This window comes from Oncorhynchus clarkii, chromosome 1, assembly GCF_045791955.1.
Source record: "Oncorhynchus clarkii lewisi isolate Uvic-CL-2024 chromosome 1, UVic_Ocla_1.0, whole genome shotgun sequence".
Taxonomy (NCBI): domain Eukaryota; kingdom Metazoa; phylum Chordata; class Actinopteri; order Salmoniformes; family Salmonidae; genus Oncorhynchus; species Oncorhynchus clarkii.
Window position 1 is genome coordinate 37,996,267 of NC_092147.1, and position 19,091 is coordinate 38,015,357.

Below are 19,091 nucleotides of genomic sequence, written 5' to 3' on the forward strand. Positions count from 1 at the left end.
TGATAGATGTGCATATTGATGTGCAAGTAGAAATACCGGTGTGCAAAAGAGCAAAAAAGTAAATAAAAACAATATGGGGATGAGGTAGGTAATTGGATGGGCTATATATATATATTGGCTGTGTACAGCTGCAGCGATCGGTAAGCTGCTCAGATAGCTGATGCTTAAAGTTAGTGAGGGAGATGTAACTTCAAGAGCAGTTGGAGGCCACGGAAGGAGTGTTGTATGGCATTGAAACTCGTTTGGAGGTTTGTTAACACAGTGTCCAAAGAAGGGCCAGATGTATACAGAATGCTGTCGTCTGCGTAGAGGTGGATCAAGGAATCACCCTCAGCAAGAGCAACATCGTTGATATATACAGACAAAAGAGTTGGCCCGAGAATTGAACCCTGTGGTACCCCCATAGAGACTGCCAGCAATCCGGACAACAGGCCCTCTGATTTGACACACTGAACTCTATCTGAGAAGTAGTTGGTGAACCAGTCGAGGCAGTCATTTGAGAAACCAAGGCTGTTGAGTCTGCCGTTAAGAATACGGTGATTGACAGAGTCGAAAGCCTTGGCCAGGTCAATGAAGACGGCTGCACAGTACTGTCTTTTATCGATGGCCGTTATGATATCGTTTAATACCTTGAGCGTGGCTGAGGTGCACCCGTGACCAGCTCGGAAACCGGATTGCACAGTGGAGAAGGTGCGGTGGGATTCGAAATGGTCAGTGATCTGTTTTGTTTACTTGGCTTTCGCAGACTTTAGAAAGGCAGGGCAGGATGTATATAGGTCTGTAACAGTTTGGGTCTAGAGTGTCACCCCCTGTGAAGAGGGCGATGACCGCGGCAGCTTTCCAATCTTTAGGAATCTCAGACGATACGAGAGAGAGGTTGAACAATGGCGGCGGATCATTTTAGAAAGAGAGGGTCCAGATTGTCTAGCCCAGCTGATTTGTACGGGTCCAGGTTTTGCATCTCTTTCAAAACATCTGCTATCTGGATTTGGGTGAAGGAGAAGCTGGGGAGGCTTGGGCAAGTAGCTGTGGGTGGTGCGGAGCTGTTGGCCGGGGTTGGGGTAGCCAGGAGGAAAGCATGGCCAGCCGTAGAGAAATGCTTATTGAAATTCTCGATTATCATGGATTTATCGGTGGTGACAGTGTTTCCTAGCCTCAGTACAATGGGCAGCTAGGAGGAGGTGCTCTTATACTCCATGGACTTTACAATGTCCCAAAACTTTTTGGAGTTGGAGCTACAGGATGCAAATTTCTGTTTGAAAAAGTTAGCCTTTGCTTTCCTAACTGACTGCGTGTATTGGTTCCTGACTTCTCTGAAAAGTTGCATATCGTGGGGACTATTCGATGCTAGTGCAGTCCGCCAGAGAATGTTTTTGTGCTTGCCGAAGGCAGTCAGGTCTGGAGTGAACCAAGGGCTATATCTGTTCTTAGTTCTACATTTTTTGAAAGGGGCATGCATATAGCTGGGGGGTTCTAATGGTCAATTAGCCTTTTAAAATGATAAACTTGGATTAGCTAACACAACGTGACATTGGAACACAGGAGTGATGGTTACTGATAATGGGCCTCTGTACCCCTATGTAGATATTCCATAAAATAATCTTCAGTTTCCAGCTACAATAGTCATTTACAACATTAACAATGTCTACACTGTACTTCCGATAAATTTTATGTTATTTAAACAGACAAAAAATTTGTTTAAAAAAAAAAAAAAAAAAGACATTTTTAAGTGACCCCAAACAGTTGAACGGTAGTGTATATGAAAGAAGAAAAGGGAAAAAACACACGCAAGCTGGAAACAGGTCAGTGCCAGTACCATCATTACAATGTGCAGGTGTACCGGAGTAAATGGGGTAGGTATGTACATGTAAAAAGTGACTGGTAGCAGGATAAATACTAATGGTAATAATAATCAATACTAATTAATATAGCAGCAGCGTAAGTGGGTGTGTGCATGGTGATGGATGTGTGTGTAAGATTGTGAGAATGTGTTGCTAGAGACCTGGGTGAACATAGAGTCAGTGCAGTTAGCTGTTCAGGATTCTTATGGCTTGGGGAAAGAAACTGTATTGGAGATGTTGGTCAAAAACCCGACGCTCCAGTACCGCTTGCCGAACGGAAGCAGCGAGAACAGTCCATGGTATGGGTGATGGGAGTCTATGGCAATTTTACGGGCCTTTCTTAGACATCGCCTGGCATGAATGTCCTGAATGGCTGGGAGCTCGTCACCAGTGATGCACTGGGCCATACGCACCACCCTCTGTAGAGCCTTGCAGTCGAGGGCAGGAAGTCCAGGATCCTTGCAGAGGGAGGTGTTCAGTCAGAGGGTGCCTAGCTTGGTAACGAGCTGGGAGAGCACTATGGTGTTGAATGCTGAGCTGTAGTCAATGAACAGCATTCTCACATACATTGAGTTTACAAGACAAAAAGGACACCTTCCTTAAACCCAGCAGCGTTGCAGTTCTTGAACCGAACCGGCTAGTGTAGCTGAGTCCGGTTTGTAGTTCTCCTTGCTCGCACTCACTTTTTCATTTCTGCCCACATATTTTCTATGGGATTGAGGTCAGGGCTTTGTGATGGCCACTCCAGTACCTTGACTTTGTTGTACTTAAGCCATTTTGCCACAACTTTGGAAGTATGCTTGGGGTCATTGTCCATTTGGAAGACTCATTTGCGACCAAGCTTTAATTTCCTGACTGATGTCATGAGATGTTGCTTCAATATATCCACATAATTTTCCTACCTCATGATGCCATCTATTTTGTGAGGTTCACCAGTCCATCCTGCGCTATAAGTGCATCTCAGAGCACATGGTTATGTTCCTTCGCTCACGAACCCAACAGATAAAAATAAAAAAAACACATGATTTACTTGCTTAGTCCTAGGCAACTATCAATGAAATAGGCTAATAGGCTACCACTGCCTGCATTCATTCCAGACACATATTTAGATGAAGGTAGACTAATTCGCTTGCCCCATATATTGTTTCAAAATAAACCATTTACATTTGTAATTGTATTTTCTAATGATCTGTCACTCTGTAAACATGCCTGGGCAAGAAGTAATAATAGCAAGCAAGCATGGGCTTGAATCATGACATAACGACAGACGTCGTCGGCAAAGGAATAATTATACGGACAACAAAGTAGGCCTACTAAACAGCACCAAGTAGACAGACAAAAACAACCATATGGCCTCAGCAAAGTCGACAGGAAATAACTACATGGAACAAAAATATAAACGCAACATATAAAGTGTTGGTCCCATGTTTCATTGAGCTGAAATTATTTCTCTAAAATTTGGTGCAGAAATGTGTTTACGTCTTAGTGAGCATGTCTCCTTTGCCAAGATAATCCACCTGACAGGTGTGGCATATCAAGAAGCTGATTAATTTAAACAGCATGATCTGCTCAAAACAAGCAAGTATAGTGTATAGCAGGGTGGTAGGGTTTCTCTAACTGGATCCTGAGATCCCCCTGGATGCACGTTTTGGTATTTGCCCTAGCACTACACAGCTGATTTAAAGTAATCAAAGCTTGATGATGAGTTGGTTATTTAAATCAGCTTTGTAGTGCTAGGGCAAAAACCAAAACGTGCCCCCTACGGGGGGCCAGGATCGAGTTTGGGAAGCCCTGCTCTACACTATACTTGCTTATTTTATCACATTAACTATTAGAATTTTAGCAACCAGGAAATTGTGGAGTGATATCTGCATATTGCACCTTTTTATCTTTCATATCAATGAGAATTTGTATTTTTTTTAAGAAAAAAGGTAAAATTACTGGAAACACACAGCCATGTTTCCATGTTACAGTGCTTGTTTATGGAAGACAGAGGCAACCACCTGTTCTAATTAGATAGATAGCATCTCCAAACACCTGTTAGTAAGTTGCTCAGGATAAGTGCATCTGCTAAATTACTAAAATGTCAAATGTAAGGGAAGAAGGATGCCAGAAAAATGTTGCAACTGAAAAACACTGTAGGCTGCAACTGATTAAACCGGTTAAAACAGTGAATAGAAAGTGTTTTTTTTTTGCTTTTGTGAAATTATTTTGATGTGATATGAAAGTCACTTTATGTTTCTACAATACGATTCACAATTAGATAGAGTATTTGGTTGTTTTGTGCCAGTTTCCCTCTGAAAATAACCTATAAGGTCCTTGGACGTTAAAGGAGTAGGCTCGCCTACACTCCTTAACAGTACATTCTTGGGATAACTGGACACTAAACAATGATTATAAATGTATACCACACAACACAAGTAAAACTTCGTCATTCAATGTATTATCTGGGTGACTATTTTAGCTACAGTTAACGGTAATTATGCAAACAGGCGATATGCAAAAAATGTACTTATGTACTTGCATATGAAGCAGCATACTGCATATCTTCTGTAACAAACTGATACTGGAGTTGGATGATGCTGTTTCACTCAGACTGAGTGAAACAGATATCTCCTTCAGAACTCTCTTTAAATACAGTTGCTTTGCATGACCCTATCCCTCCCTTTTCTCAACTGACTTGAGTTCCAGTCACTCCTATACAGTGACGATTTTAGCATGCACATTTTAGTGGGGCGAAAAAATGTATATGTTTTTGATGAATACCAGCAAAGCCACTACACAACACTCAAGAATACATTAATTGCACTATAACAGTGACAAACAGTGCCCCCAAACTGTTAGGGCGTAGATAAAGCTGTCCCAACAGCAGAGTCCCAACAGCAGTCCCAACACCTTACCACTGCTTCACCTGGCTATCAGTAGAGCCTTGTCTGGCAGAGAAACAGTTCATTTTAAAAAACAAAGCTGATATGGTTGACTTGCTTAAACAAATGTGTTTTCTACTGACAATTGAGATGTACAAACTATGGCATAAGGGGATGACAAGCGTATAAGAGGCAATCCGTAATTTAGATTAAGTCATTAATGAGCGAGCTAAAACGGATGTAGTCAATATAACTATTTGTTCAGCACTTTTGAAATGTACAGCAACAGAAATCAGAACATGGGCCGTTCTTACAGTACTCTCCCTGTACACCAAGTCAGAACCGTAGGACAAATAAAGGGGGCATAGAAAGAGACAATGAAAGCTCTTACAATATTCAATGATGGCACATCTCTAAAACAGGCTATAGGCTAAATGTGCACCACCAAGTCAGAATAGTAGGCTAAATTAGGAGGGGAGAAGGACCAAATTATTAGGGTGAGGCACATGGGCTACAAACAGCTTTATACACAACATACACTTAGTATTACTTTCTTAGCTACAGTATACATATCTCCCTGGTATACTACATCATTTATGCAGCAGCATACAATACATTTTTGGACTCCCCTTTGTCATCAAAGTCTGGCATTCTCTGGATTTATGGTGATGACCACAGATAAGCCTTCTTGGATGGTCACTTCTAAAGTAAGTCTATGGCAACACCCAAGGGGCTTGAATTTTCAAGCTCTCACTGTAGGTTTTGCGGTGACGTTGTGTCCCCATGAGTGACATAACACTGAGCCAATCAAGGCTGGTCTTATACTGTCCCGCAGGTGAAGAAGCCGGATGTGGAGGTCCTGTGCTGCCGTGGTTGCACATGGTCTGTGGTTTTGAGGCTGGTTGGAGGCGGTTTATGGTAGAGAAATTAACATTCAATTCTCTGTCAAAAGCTCTGGTGGACATTCCTGCAGTCAGCATGTCAATTACACAATCCCTCAACTTGAGACATCTGTAGCATTGTGTTGTGTGACAAAGCTTAACATTTTAGAGTGTCCTTTTATTGTTCCCTGCACAAGGTGCACATGTGTAATGATCATGCTGTTTATCAGCTTCTTGATATGCCACACCTGTCAGGTGGGTGGATTATCTTGACAAAGGAGAAAAGCTCACTAACATGGATGCATACACATTTTTTCCCCAAAAATTGCGAAATAAGCTTTTTGTACATATGGAACATTTCTGGCATCTTTTATTTCAGCTCATGAAACATGGGATGAACACTTTACATATTGCGTTTAGATTTTTGTTCAGTTTAGATTGAACAACAATGACTAGCTATGGATTCTGATTCATACACAATGTTTGGAGAAGGGGAGACTTGTGCCCTGAGACAAGTGACTGTGAGTGACTGTGTGAAACAGAGCCGCGTGTGTCTGTCTGTGGAAACGAGAGCAGAGGGAGAACATCTTGTTCTAATCCAATCGTTGCAGCAGGCTCAACCGATACCCCGCCCATTTCTTTACAGACAGAAGAACTAGTCAATAGTTGTTTAGAGAACACAGTGCTTCTTTTTAGTGAAATAGGAATGCGTGCTGGCAGATAAATATTTTTTCCCCCAATTACGGATAATTACAAAAAAATACTTTTGGGGTAATTATCAAAGTTGTATTCAGAAAATTCTACATATCTGTTACGATACTTGTTTTGTCCAAGTGTTCGGCACATCCCTATCCTTTTGTCTAGGTGGTAGAGGGCAGTGTGGATTGAGATTGTATCATCTGTGGATCTGTTGGGTCAGTATTCAAATTGGAGGGGGTCCAGGGTGTATGGGATGAAGGACTGGATGTGTGCCATGACCAGCCTTTCAAAGCACTTCATGATTACAGATGTGAGTGCTACAGGGCGGTATTCATTGTGGCAGGTTGCCTTAGAGTTCTTGGGAACAGGAATGGTGGTGGTCAACTTGACGCATGTGGGGATTACAGACTGGGACAAGAAGAGGTTGCAAATGTCTGTGAAGATGCCTGCCAGCTTGCTTGCGCATTCACTGAGAACGTTCCCTGGTGTTCCGTCTGGCCCCGTGGCGTTAGGATTGTTGACCTGTTTAAAAGTCTTACTCACGTCGGCCTCGGAGAGCGAGATCACCCAGTCCTCCGGAAACAGCAGGGGCCCTCATGCAAAGCTTTGATTTGTTGGTTTTATCAAAGTATGCAAAAAAGCATTGAGTTTGTCTTGTAGGGAGGCGTTGTTGGGCAGGTCACGTCTGGTTCTTCCTTTATAATCCTTAAAAAAAACTATAATCCTTGCCACGTGTCGGAGCCAGTGTAGAAGGATTCAAACTTATTCCTGTATTGTCCTTTTGCATGTTTGATGACTCTGAGGTTGTAGCGGGACTTCTTGTATGCGTTTGTGGCCTCAACCATAGCCTCAGGGTTAGCTGTGATAGCCCTATTTGTGGTGGCCCTGTCCTTTAGCTTAGCGAGTATCTCACCATAAATATTTTGGTTGGGGAAACAGCAGACCTTCACTGTGGGGACAATGTCTTTGATGCTCTTTCTGATGAAGCCAGTAACAAAGGTCATAAGCTTGTCGAAAGTTATCGGCGGAGTCCCGGAACATATTCGCAGGTAGCCTGGCGGGTAGAAGTGTTGGGCCAGTAACCCAAAGGTTGCTGGATCGAATCCTTGAGCTGACAAGGTAAAAAAAAAAAATTATGGAATTCTGCGCCTGAGCAAGGCAGTTAACGTACTGTTCCCCGGCAGCCCCCTGCACCTCTCTGATTCAGAGGGGTTCGGTTAAATGCGAAAACACATTTCCGTTGAATGCATTCAGTTGTACAACTGACTAGGTATCCCCCTTTCACTTTCCCTATTCCAGTCTGCACTAGCAAAACAGTCCTGTAGCTTATCATCTGCTTGAGTTTCTGTTTTTAAACAGGAAGCAGGAGTATAGAGTTGTGATCTGATTTGCCAAAGGGGGATGTGGGAGGGCCTTGTATGCTTTCTTGTGGGTTGAATAACAGTGGTCCAGAATTTTTGCAGCTCTCGTGGCACAGGAGATGTGCTGGTAAAAGTCATACATCACACATTTTAGTAATGCAGAGTTAAAATCCCCCACCACAATAAACAGCCTCGGGTGTACGGTTTCCTGTTTGTTTAGAGCCTCGTACAGTGATGATAACAGATGTGAAATCAAAGCGTCGGCATTTGATCGTCAGGTATTTCAGGTCGAGTGAACAATAGGACAAAACTCTCTGCTCTAGAGTCTGCATACCATTTGTGGTTGATGAAGAAACATGATAACAGGGCTGCTGTCCACAGACTTGTAGTTTCTAATCCAACCACCACCCTATCTGTCTCTGGGCTTGGCCTTAATCCCTGTTACTGTATATCCTATCAATCGGGAGACACAGTGCACGTATCCAGTGACACAGTTCAACTTTGGATCCCTAATTGGTGCACCTTGGTTAGTACGAGGTAGTTCCCGTATACATTTGGCTCTGTGAGGAGAAGCAGCTAGCTGTAGCAGGTCTTCTCACATCCAAATCACTCTACTGTGACACCCACCCACTGGCACAGTAATGTTTTAATGTCCTCCCTTTGTTTCACCTCCCCTGGACAATCTTCACCTAAAGTCTGGACACCTCTTACACCTCTGATTGCCTCGCCTGGTTCACCAACTACTTCTCAGACAGAGTTCAGTGTGTCAAATCGGAGGGCATGTTGTCCGGACCTCTGGCAATCTCTATGGGGGTGCCACAGGGTTAAATTCTCAGGCCGACTCTTTTCGCTGTATACATCAATGATGTCGCTCTTGCTGCTGGTGATTCTCTGATCCACCTCTAAGCAGACGACACCATTTTGTATACTTCTGGCCCTTCTTTAAACACTGTGTTAACTAACCTCCAGACGAGCTTCAATGCCATACAACTCTCCTTCCGTGGCCTCCAACTGCTCTTAAATGCAAGTAAAACTAAATGCATGCTCTTCAACTGATCGCTGCCCGCCCGTCCATCATACCTACTCTGGACGATTCTGACTTAGAATATGTGGACAATTACAAATACCTAGGTGTCTGGTTAGACTGTAAACTCTCCTTCCAGACTCACATTAAACATCTCCAATCTAAAATTAAATCTAGAATCGGCTTCCTATTTCGCAACAAAGCATCCTTCACTCATGCTGCTGTTGGATTCGACATTTTGAACATTTAGATATTAAATAAATGATAGAAAAGAAGCATAGAATCGAAGGAGACTGGGTCTCTGTAGAAAGACAGATAGCTGTGGAATGAGTTGGAATGTGTTGGGGGACGGAAGCAGAACACCGTGTTGATACAGGGGAGACAGATGGACATCTGTGGATTAGATGGAGGGGTTGAGGTCAGGAGGTGAGGACAGATTCCCTTAAGGGAGTAATAAGGGTTTGGTATCCTGTTACCCTCTTTCTGTTGAACCATAAGATGTAAGGATTGGAGAGAAGGCGTGTCTTAAGTAGGATGTATATAACTGTGATGGAGAGAAATGTTTGCTGTCTGAATACAGCTGTACAGAACCTTTGGAAATAATTAAACTTGGTTATTAAAGCTTCTCCAGTGTCCATGAGTTATTTCCTCTGAAAAATAAGAACCTAACACTGCCAAACATACCCTCGTAAAACTGACTATCCTACCAATCCTTGACTTCGGCGATGTAATTTATAAAATAGCCTTCAACACTCTACTCAGCAAATTGGATGCAGTTTATTACAGTGCAATCCGTTTTGTCACCAAAGCCCCATATACTACCCACCACTGCAACCTGTATGCTCTCGTTGGCTGGCCCTCGCTTCATATTCGTCGCCAAACCCACTGGCTCCAGGTCATCTATAAGTCTTTGCTAGGTAAAGCCCCGCCTATCTCAGCTCACTGGTCACCATAGCAGCACCCACCCGTAGCACACGCTCCAACAGGTATAATTCACTGGTCACCCCCCCAAAGCCTATTCCTCCTTTGGCCGCCTTTCCTTCCAGTTCTCTGCTGCCAATGACTGGAACGAATTGCAAAAATCACTAAAGCTGGAGACTCATATCTCCCTCACTAACTTTAAGCATCAGCCGTCAGAGCAGCTCACAGATCACTGCACCTGTAAATAGCCCATCCAACTACCTCATCCTTGTTATTAGATTTTTTTGCTCCTTTGCACTCAGCATCTCTACTTGCACATTCATCTTCTGCACATCTATCACTCCAGAGTTGAATTGCTAAATTGTAATTACTTCACCACTACGGCCTATTTATTGCCTTACCTCCCTAATCTTAATTTATTTTCACACACGGTATATAGATTTTTTCTATTGTGTTATGGACTGTACGTTTGTTTATTCCATGTGTAACTCTGTGTTGTTGTTTGTGTCACACTGCTTTGCTTTATCTTGGCCAGGTTGCAGTTGTAAATGAGAACCTGTTCTCGACTGGCCTACCTGGTTAAATAAAGGTGAAATAAAAAATGTAAATAAAAAAATCAAACTCCTGCAGGGTTGGAGGCAGTTATGTGATACGAAGAGCGAGAGCCAGGTATATCGAAAATGTTTTCCCTCTTTCACTGCCTCTCTTTCTCTCTAATACACAACTTAATCGAAAGTCTTGCCCCCGACGCCTAACCGCAAAGTTCAACACATAAAAAGTGCCCGTCTTTTCAAAGGCCTGGCTATGTTGTTTACCATCTTCCTCTGTTTCTATCTGTCTGAGGCCGTGTGTTTATTTCCCAGACAGCCCAGAGCTTTGAGATGATTCAACAGACAGACTTCAGGAGATGATGTTGGCAGGTGCCCGACCTTCCACCTTCACACCTGATTCCTCTCTCTCTCTTTCTCTCTCTATGTCTCTCTCTCTCTGTATGTGTGTTCCATTATTACCCTCAATGTCCAGAGAGAGGGACCAGAAGGCTGAATGATTGAAATTGTGCCTGTATGTGTGATGTAAGGCTGCTGTGCTCTTGCTCCAGCCACTTCAATAAGCCCCAGCGCAGTGGGCAGCAGTGATTGAGCCCTGCAGATGGTCTAAGCCCCTGAAACCCCCAGCAGACCAGACACCATCCCCAATATACAGACACTGAGCAGGCCTGATAAATGGAAGATTTAATCAGGTGTGTCAGTGGTGTGAAGAGTTAGTCCTTCCTCGGTGAGACACGGCACGTTTTTAATTGTCTGTCTCATTAGCTTGGCTTGCTTTGTTTCTTTGTTTAGAAGCCTCTTTGTTTGACTGGCTTTATCCCACGAGTCTCCTTTAAACCACTGCCAAATTAATCACTTCATTATAGTTAAAGTGTGTGTCTCATTGAGTTGGCGTGCATCTTCTATAGCCATTTTCAGCTTATCATTCAGTTAGGTAGTCTTAATCGCATGAGCCTGGTCGAGTTGCCTGATGAGGGATTCTCTTTAGATGTGCAACCAGAGATGTGTGAGCACTGATAAGGGCAGTAGATTGCCCTCTTCCCAAGGCCTGAAAGAGAGAGAATGCTCCCGATCGATTGGGCTCAGGAGGAACTCCAAGTAACTGTTTGAGCAGCAACCAAGGCTCTAGCTTCCTCTGGGCTCAGTTAAGCCAAGCAAAAAATAACCTAATCATTTTAGCAGGCCCCTGGATCCAGCCCCATTCACTCACACTGCCACAGCACAGATACCCCACAGCCAAAAGCTCCACTACAGTAGGCAGCAGCAGAGCACAAATCCACCAAGTTAGCCAAACATCGCTCCGGCATCAGTCACACACTATAACACACTACATGACCAAATGTATGTGGACACCTTCTCATTCAACATCTCATTCCAAAATCATGAGAATTAATATGTAGTCGGGCCCCCCTTTGCTGCCTCCACTCTTCTGGTAACGCTTTCCACTAGATGCTGGAACATTGCTGCAGGGACTTGCTTCAGCCATGAGCATTAGTGAGGTCAAGCACTGATGTTGGGCGATTAGGCCTGGCTCGCAGTCAGCGTTCCAGTTCATCCCAAAGGTGTTTGATGGGGTTGAGTTCAGGGCTGCAGGCCAGTAAAGTTCTTCCACACTGATCTCGACAAACTATTTCTGTATGGACCTAGCTTTGTGCACGGGGGCATTGTCATGCTGAAACAGGAAAGGGCCTTCCCCAAACTGTTGCCACAAAGTTAGAAGCACAGAATCGTCTAGAATGTCATTGTATGCTGTAGTGTTAAGATGTCCCTTCATTGGAGCTAAGGGGCCTAGCCCGAACCATGAAAAACAGCCTCAGACCATTATTCGTCATCCACCAAACTTTACAGTTGGGCCTATGCATTGGGGCAGGTAGCGTACTCCTGGTATCCGCCAAACAGATTTGTCCATCGGACTGCCAGAAGGTGAAGCGGGATTCATCATTACAGAGAACAAGTTTCCACTGCTCCATAGTCCAATGGCAGCGAGCTTTACACCCCTCCAGCCGATGCGTTGGTATGGCGCATGGTGATCTTAGGCTTGTGTGCGGCTGCTCGGCCATGGAAACCCATTTCATGAAGATCCCCACAAACAGTTATTGTGCTGAAGTTGCTTCCAGAGGCAGTTTGGAACTCGGTAGTGAGTGTTGCAACCGAGGACAGACGATTTTTACACGCTTCAGCACTCGTCAGTCCCATTCTGTGAGCTTGTGAGGGCTACCACTTCGCGGCTGAGCCGTTGTTGCTCCGAGACATTTCCACTTCACAATTACAGCACTTACATTTGACCGGGACAGCTCTAGCAGGGTAGAAATTTGATGAACTGACTTGTTGGAAACGTGGTATCCTATGATGGTGCCACGTTGAAAGTCACTGAGCTCTTCAGTAAGGCCATTCTACTGTCAGTGTGTGTCTATGGAGATTGCATGGCTGTGTGATTGATTTTATACACCTGTCAGCATCGGGTGTGGCTGAAATAGCCGAATGCACTCATTTGAAGGGGTGTATAGTGCATATTTCAGACCTTTTTGTCTGTGTCTAAAATCAGAACATTCTTTGCGGAAGAAACAAAACAATAACACCAAATGACCACATTGCCTCATACCATTCTGAAGTAAAGGGACATGGCAACCAATAGGCTGGAAGAGGTTGTTTTAGCCTGAAGGAGAGAGAGATATAAAATATTCCCTCTCTGTCCCCCTCCATCCCTCAGATAAGATAAAGAGGGCACAGTGACCTTGTAGATAGTGTTTAGGCTTTATTTCTTTGTCTGCCATGGACTACTGCAGGGGTGGCCTTCCAACCCTCCTTCTGGAAAGCTACTTGGGGATGCAGGCTTCTGGGTTTACACTGAGGAGGGGAGGCTGTATGATGGATGCAGCACCTTTATAATTGGTCTTCTCACATGTTTAACACCTAACATGGATTACCTGGAGGACCGAACCCTTCCTTCAGTCGTATAGGTAATGTAGCAGGTTGTTCAGTTAACCCCATGACTTAGGAGTTGGGTACAACAGGTACTGTTCAGAGAAGGTGTTATTTTATGAGAACACAGCCTTTGACTTGACAGTCTTGTCTGTTCCATGTTCTGTGTGACACTTTAACCAGTGCATTAAGGAGAGAAAAAGAGAAAGAAGAGAGTGGGTCAATAAAGTGCCTCTAAAATCATTTCCTGTGATTTTTGTTTTGACAAATGTAGAATTAAGATGTCATCTGGTCGTCAGACCCACACTCCTGGGCCACTTCCACACATGAAGCTGTCATCTGTCTCATCTGAAAGGGGTCCAGTTCAATTACATTCTGCATCTGTGTATTTGTCTGTTTGTGTGTCTGGTAAATTTGGATGGCTACCCTCAAGCAGCCCAAATTTAAAAATGTGAAAGTCCATCCATGGCTTGTACTTTAGTTGTTGGCCGCTATGAGTGTGTTGGATACCCTCCCCGCTTACACATATTTGGCCAAATTACGATTGTGCCAAGATACCCACTGCCACAAATACCATTTTGAGATCCTATGGATGAAATGATGATATCACTGGCAGCCAGGAATAATTTTGGAAAAATGCAGGCCCAGACAGGCCAGTTGCCTCCTAGCTACTGTTCTGGATTGGACCAGTATAGACAGACTCCGGGTTAGTAGGGCTGCTTTCTCTCTTGATGGTGATTAAAAACATTTAGTATGTTGTGCCTTAGGATCCCCCCTTTCTTTAAAATTCAATCTGACTCTCTCAGAAACGAATGCGACACAGGGTTTCTGTCTATGGCAGGGATAAAAATGTGGGTTTGTTTTGTATGTTTGGCCAGCAGCCAGAGGAATATACTGTGTTTGTGGGTGACATGCGCTAGTGTGCACGTTTTTAGTCATGTTTATGAGTTAACTGTCACGTTCAGTGTGTGCATTCTTGCATGGGTATGTGTGATTGTGTGTGCACATTGACAAGTTGACTGTTCTATTCATGGATTGGCTGATAAACATGTTACCAAAGCAACACAACGAACAAGCACAACATCTTAATTGCTAAGATTTAACTTTAATTGCTTCTTTGTGTTCACGGATGGTGTACGACATGTTAGCATATGCTGTGCATGGCATATTGGGGGAAAGGGCAGAGCTGTCAGTGAAGAATAGCCATTTTCATGACAGTGTCATTGCTTATAAATCACTCTAATCCAACGTGTGACAGCCGAGGTCAAGCGATAAGTGAAGTGTAGAAAACATAATTTTACTTTTTTCTCTACTTTCCAAGCCTTTGTCACAATTTCTCTTGAGCTGTGCAAAAACTTTTCTGTGTCGATTAGTATGAATTGTGAAAGTGGCTTGTGTTGCATTTTTTTCTATACATTATGGGTAAATAGCAGGTGGGTAATGTAATGAATTACAGAGCCACGCTCCAGTGTAATCAGCTTCTCAGCTTGAGATAGAGCTCCTACCCTTTTCCTCTGACGCACCAGCAAGGTACTGTGTACTAGGGTTTAATAGCAGGAACCGGGTTTTCCTGCCCAAACCCACTTCTGTATCCTGGGATAAATAACTGTGCGAAAAACTGTAAATTATAATAAATTATTTAAATGAACAGCATGAGGTGAAATGGAACTGTTAGATTATATGCAATGTCTAAATCTGGCATCTCCGTGACCTCTCTGCTATCTGCATGATCAATCATCAACGCTCAGGGTGGGAACAGGAAGTGCACCACATTATGCAGCACAGTTTGCAATGCATGTGTACAGTATCATGTCATCAGTTGGTAATAAAAATGTATTGTGACAGGTACTTTACATTTGCTGCAGCCTATGCTAGAGTAATATAAATGCGAGTCTAATTTACACATCTCCATCTCGCTTTATTTTGTTATTGTAAAGATCTTTTTTTTATTGGAGCTGCAGAGTTTTAAAACAACCTCTATCATTCAAATTGAATCCCCAAAAATTCATTAAAAAATGACAGGTTGAAATGTCTTGAGTCAATAAGTATTCATCCCTTTTGTTATGGCAAGGCTAAATAAGTTCATGAGTAAAAATGTGCTTAACAAGTCACATAATAAGTTTCATGGACTCACTCTGTGCAATAATAGTGTTTAACAAGATGTTTTAATGACTTCCTCATCTCTGTGGAATGCTGGTCCATGTTGACTCCAATGCTTCCCACAGTTGTGTCAAGTTGGCTGGATGTCCTTTAGTTGGTGGACCATTCTTACGTAGAAAAAGTAATCTGGTTGATAGCCCATTCACTGCTCAATAGGGACACATTGGAACGCAGCGCTTTCAAAACATGAGTCACTTCCGGATTGGATTTAACTCAGGCTTTCGCCCGCAATATCAGTTCTGTTATACTCACAGACAATATTTTTTTACAGTTTTGGAAACTTTAGAGTGTTTTCTATCCTAAGCTGTTATATGCATATTCTAGCATCTTGTCCTGGCAAAATATCCCGTTTACTTTGGGAACGTTATTTTTCCAAAAATTAAAATACTGCCCCCTAGTTACAAGAAGTTAAAAATCAATACATATAGCTCAACATTTGTATCACAACTAAAGTTACTTAAATAACTAAAAATGAAGCATGATTCTTTGTTAACCGCTCAACATTCCCTCAAATCGTTTAGATAAATCGTTTAGAGAAAATATCCTTTCTATTTTATTCAGCTGTGTTCAATTGTATTCTTCATAATATAAAATAGAATTCTAAGCAAATCTTGTCTGCTAAATGAACTAGTGTAGCCCACAGCCATATGGCATAGCCAGATCAGGGCCTAACATAAGTAAATCTCAGTGTATGCTATTCTGTTCTTCTGAAATAGCCTACATTTTCTTCATATATTACATGGATTTATTAGACTTTTTCAAATGTAGATGTTCCAAATGTTTACATCAGAGGGTTGAAGGCTATGCATGAAAGCCAGGAGATGCTAAATATGTTTATGTCAATAATGGTCAATTACCATGAGACTGACAGTTATTTACTTGACAATCACTAGCTGACAAAATTTCATGACCACCATATCCCTAGTTGCTCCTAGATGTTTCCACTTCACAATATCAGCACTTATTGGCAGCTCTAGCAGGGCAGAAATTTGACAAACTGACTTGTGCGACGGTGCCACGTTGAAAGTCACTGAGCTCTTCAGTAAGACCATTCTACTTCCAATGTTTGTCTATGGAGGTGGCATGGCCTTGTGCTCGATTTCATACACCTGTCAGCAACGGATGTGGCTCAAATAGCCGAATCCACTCATTTGAAGGGCTGTATATATATTTTGTTGCTAAAGCAAGTGCATGTCTCTCTTCTTAGGTGTGCACGTATACTTGTGTGTGTTCAAGTTCAAGTTATATAGGTCACGTACAGTGAAATGCTTAACTTGCAAGTCCTACAAAACAGTGCAGTATTCAATATCAAGATAGTGTAACTAATAAGAACTAAAGACCAAGAGAAATAAGAGAAGAAGCTATATACAGTACAGGGTCAGTGCCAGTACCAAATTAACAATGTGCAGGGATTATCAATACTGGAGTATTTGAAGTAGAAATGTACATGTAGGCAGGGAATAGTACAAAGTGAGTGGTAGAAATACTAATGGTAATGGCAATCAATAATTAATGAACAGCAGCTTAGTGGCAGTAATAAATCTAATCAATAATATTTTTAGCAGCAGCCTAGGTGTGAGGGAGAGCAGTAGTTGTTAGCTATTTAACAGTCTTATGGCCAGGGGATAGAAGCTGTTAAGGAGTCTGTTGGTCTGAGACTTGATGCATCAGTACCGCCTGCCGGACGGGAGCATGGAGAACAGTCCATGTTTCGGGTGTCTGGAGTGTTTGGAAATGTTTCGGGCCTTTCTCCGACACCGCCTGGCATGTATGTCCTGGATGGCTGGGAGTTAACCTCAGTGATGCACTAGTCCGTCTGCACCACCCTCTCTAAGGTCTTCCGGTCGAGGGCAGTGCATTTGCCATACCAGACGGTGATACAACCAGTCAGGCAGGATGCTCTCGATGTTGCAGCTGTAAAAGTTGCTAAGGACCTGAGTGGCCATGTGAAAAAATGTCAGCCTCCCGAGGGCCAATAGGCACTGCCATGCCTTCTTCACGACTGTGCTGATGTGAAAGAACAATGTTAAGTCCTCAGTGATGTGGACACCGAGGTACTTGAAGCTCTTGACTCTCTCCACTGCGGCCCCGTCTATGTGGATGGGGGTGTGCACCCGCACCTGTTTCCTGTAGTCCACCATCAGCTCCTTGGTCTTACTGACATTGAGGGAGAGGTTGTTGTCCTGGCACGACATTGCCAGGTCTCTGACCTCCCTGTAGGCGGTCTTATCGCCGTTGGTGATCAGGCTGTGATCACTGTTGTGTCTTCAGAAAACTTGATGATGGAGTTGGAGTCGGAGTCGTCGGTGGAGGGAACTAATGGTGTTGAATGCTGAACTGTAGTCGAACAGCATCCTCACATAGGTATTCCTCTTTTCTAGGTGGGAGAGGACAGTGTGGAGTGCGATTGTGTTGTCTGTGGATCTGTTGGGGAGGTATGCAAATTAGAGTGGGTCTGGGATGATGGAGTTGAGGTGTGCCATGACCAGCCTTTCAAAGAACTTCATTATTACAGATGTGAGTGTTAGAGGGCGGTAGTCATTGTTGCAGGATGCCTTAAGAGTTTTTGGGAACAGGAATACTCGTAGTCAGCTTGAAACGTGGGGATCACAGGTAGAAAATGTCCTTCAAGATGCCTGCCAGCTGGTCTTCACATGCCCTGAGGACACGCCTTGGAATACTGTCTGGCCCTGCGGCCTTACGAGTGTGTTTGTGTACGTACGTGCTGCATGCGTGCTTGTGTGATGCCCAACAGCATGCCAGCAGCAAGGTAGAACTGAGAGGTGTGATGAACCTGCCGTCCTCAGATCGCCTGTCTCTATCTCTTTACACAAGGCAATACTGCTCATAATCATTGATGAAGGTCACAGTAAATAATTCAGACATATCAATAGTATCCCATATTTCTCTCTGTTGGCCTGCGTCCAGTGACCGTCCATCATAGTTTTAGACAGTGCCATGTCCTTCAGTTTTATCTCCACATTTGACAAGGTAGCACGTCCGGTGAACAGGTCCATAGCCGCAGGCAGAACAGTTGGCCCTCAGTGTTTTTCGTCTATTCGTTGGTGTGCTGCTTAGGCTTGGGCGGTATCCAGATTTTTACATTATGGGATTTACGGTATTACCGGCATAGCTCACAAGTTAGCGCTAAAAATGTAACAACAAAAAAAGCCCAATGGTGTGCTAACAAATGCTAACAATGCTAAGAATGCTAACGAAATTAGCACAAGTAATAGCGACATCACATAGACGCTGTTAGCTAAATGCTAACAAACGAAAACTAACATAAACTAGTTGTGATGCTGCTTTTCCTTCAGAAAAGTGTGCATGTGTACATGGATCAGAGGGGAGAAAAATGGAGTAAGAAAAAAAATCATAGTATGAATGGCAGCTTTACAGAACTCATCCAGAGCTGTTTGACTTCTGAAAAAGGGTAGAAAGCCGTTATAAGATATCTGATGGCAAACATTTAGTAGTGAATTGCATACAAGTGTAGTCACCTCATGTTCGTCGCACAACAGCGACTCGCCAATAGATATAGAACGCTATGGACTCACCAGTTCCCGCTTTCTACCATTGTACTATTTACAAACAAACACGTGGTTGGCTCAACTGTTCTGAGGAACTACTGTAAGCTTCATAATGTAAAATAATGTGACAGGTGAAATTAAGAACGCAATCTGCTTTATCTTCTAGCGTATTGCACAAGTTGACTGCAGTTATTAACTTAATTAAAGTAGCTACTGATATTCAGATTTATTGAAACTTAAATTAAATAGTTTAGACGGTATTACGGTATTGAAAAATTACAGTATTACGGTATTTTTCCCAATACCCCGGTATACGTTATATATACGGTATACCGCC

General features: G+C 43.2%; 1 protein-coding gene across 2 annotated transcripts in view; it reads left to right on the forward strand.

Annotated features, from left to right (window-relative positions):
- Positions 1–19,091, forward strand: part of LOC139406663 (furin-like) — a 160,369-nt gene that overhangs the window by 110,223 nt on the left and 31,055 nt on the right. The window lies entirely within an intron of this gene.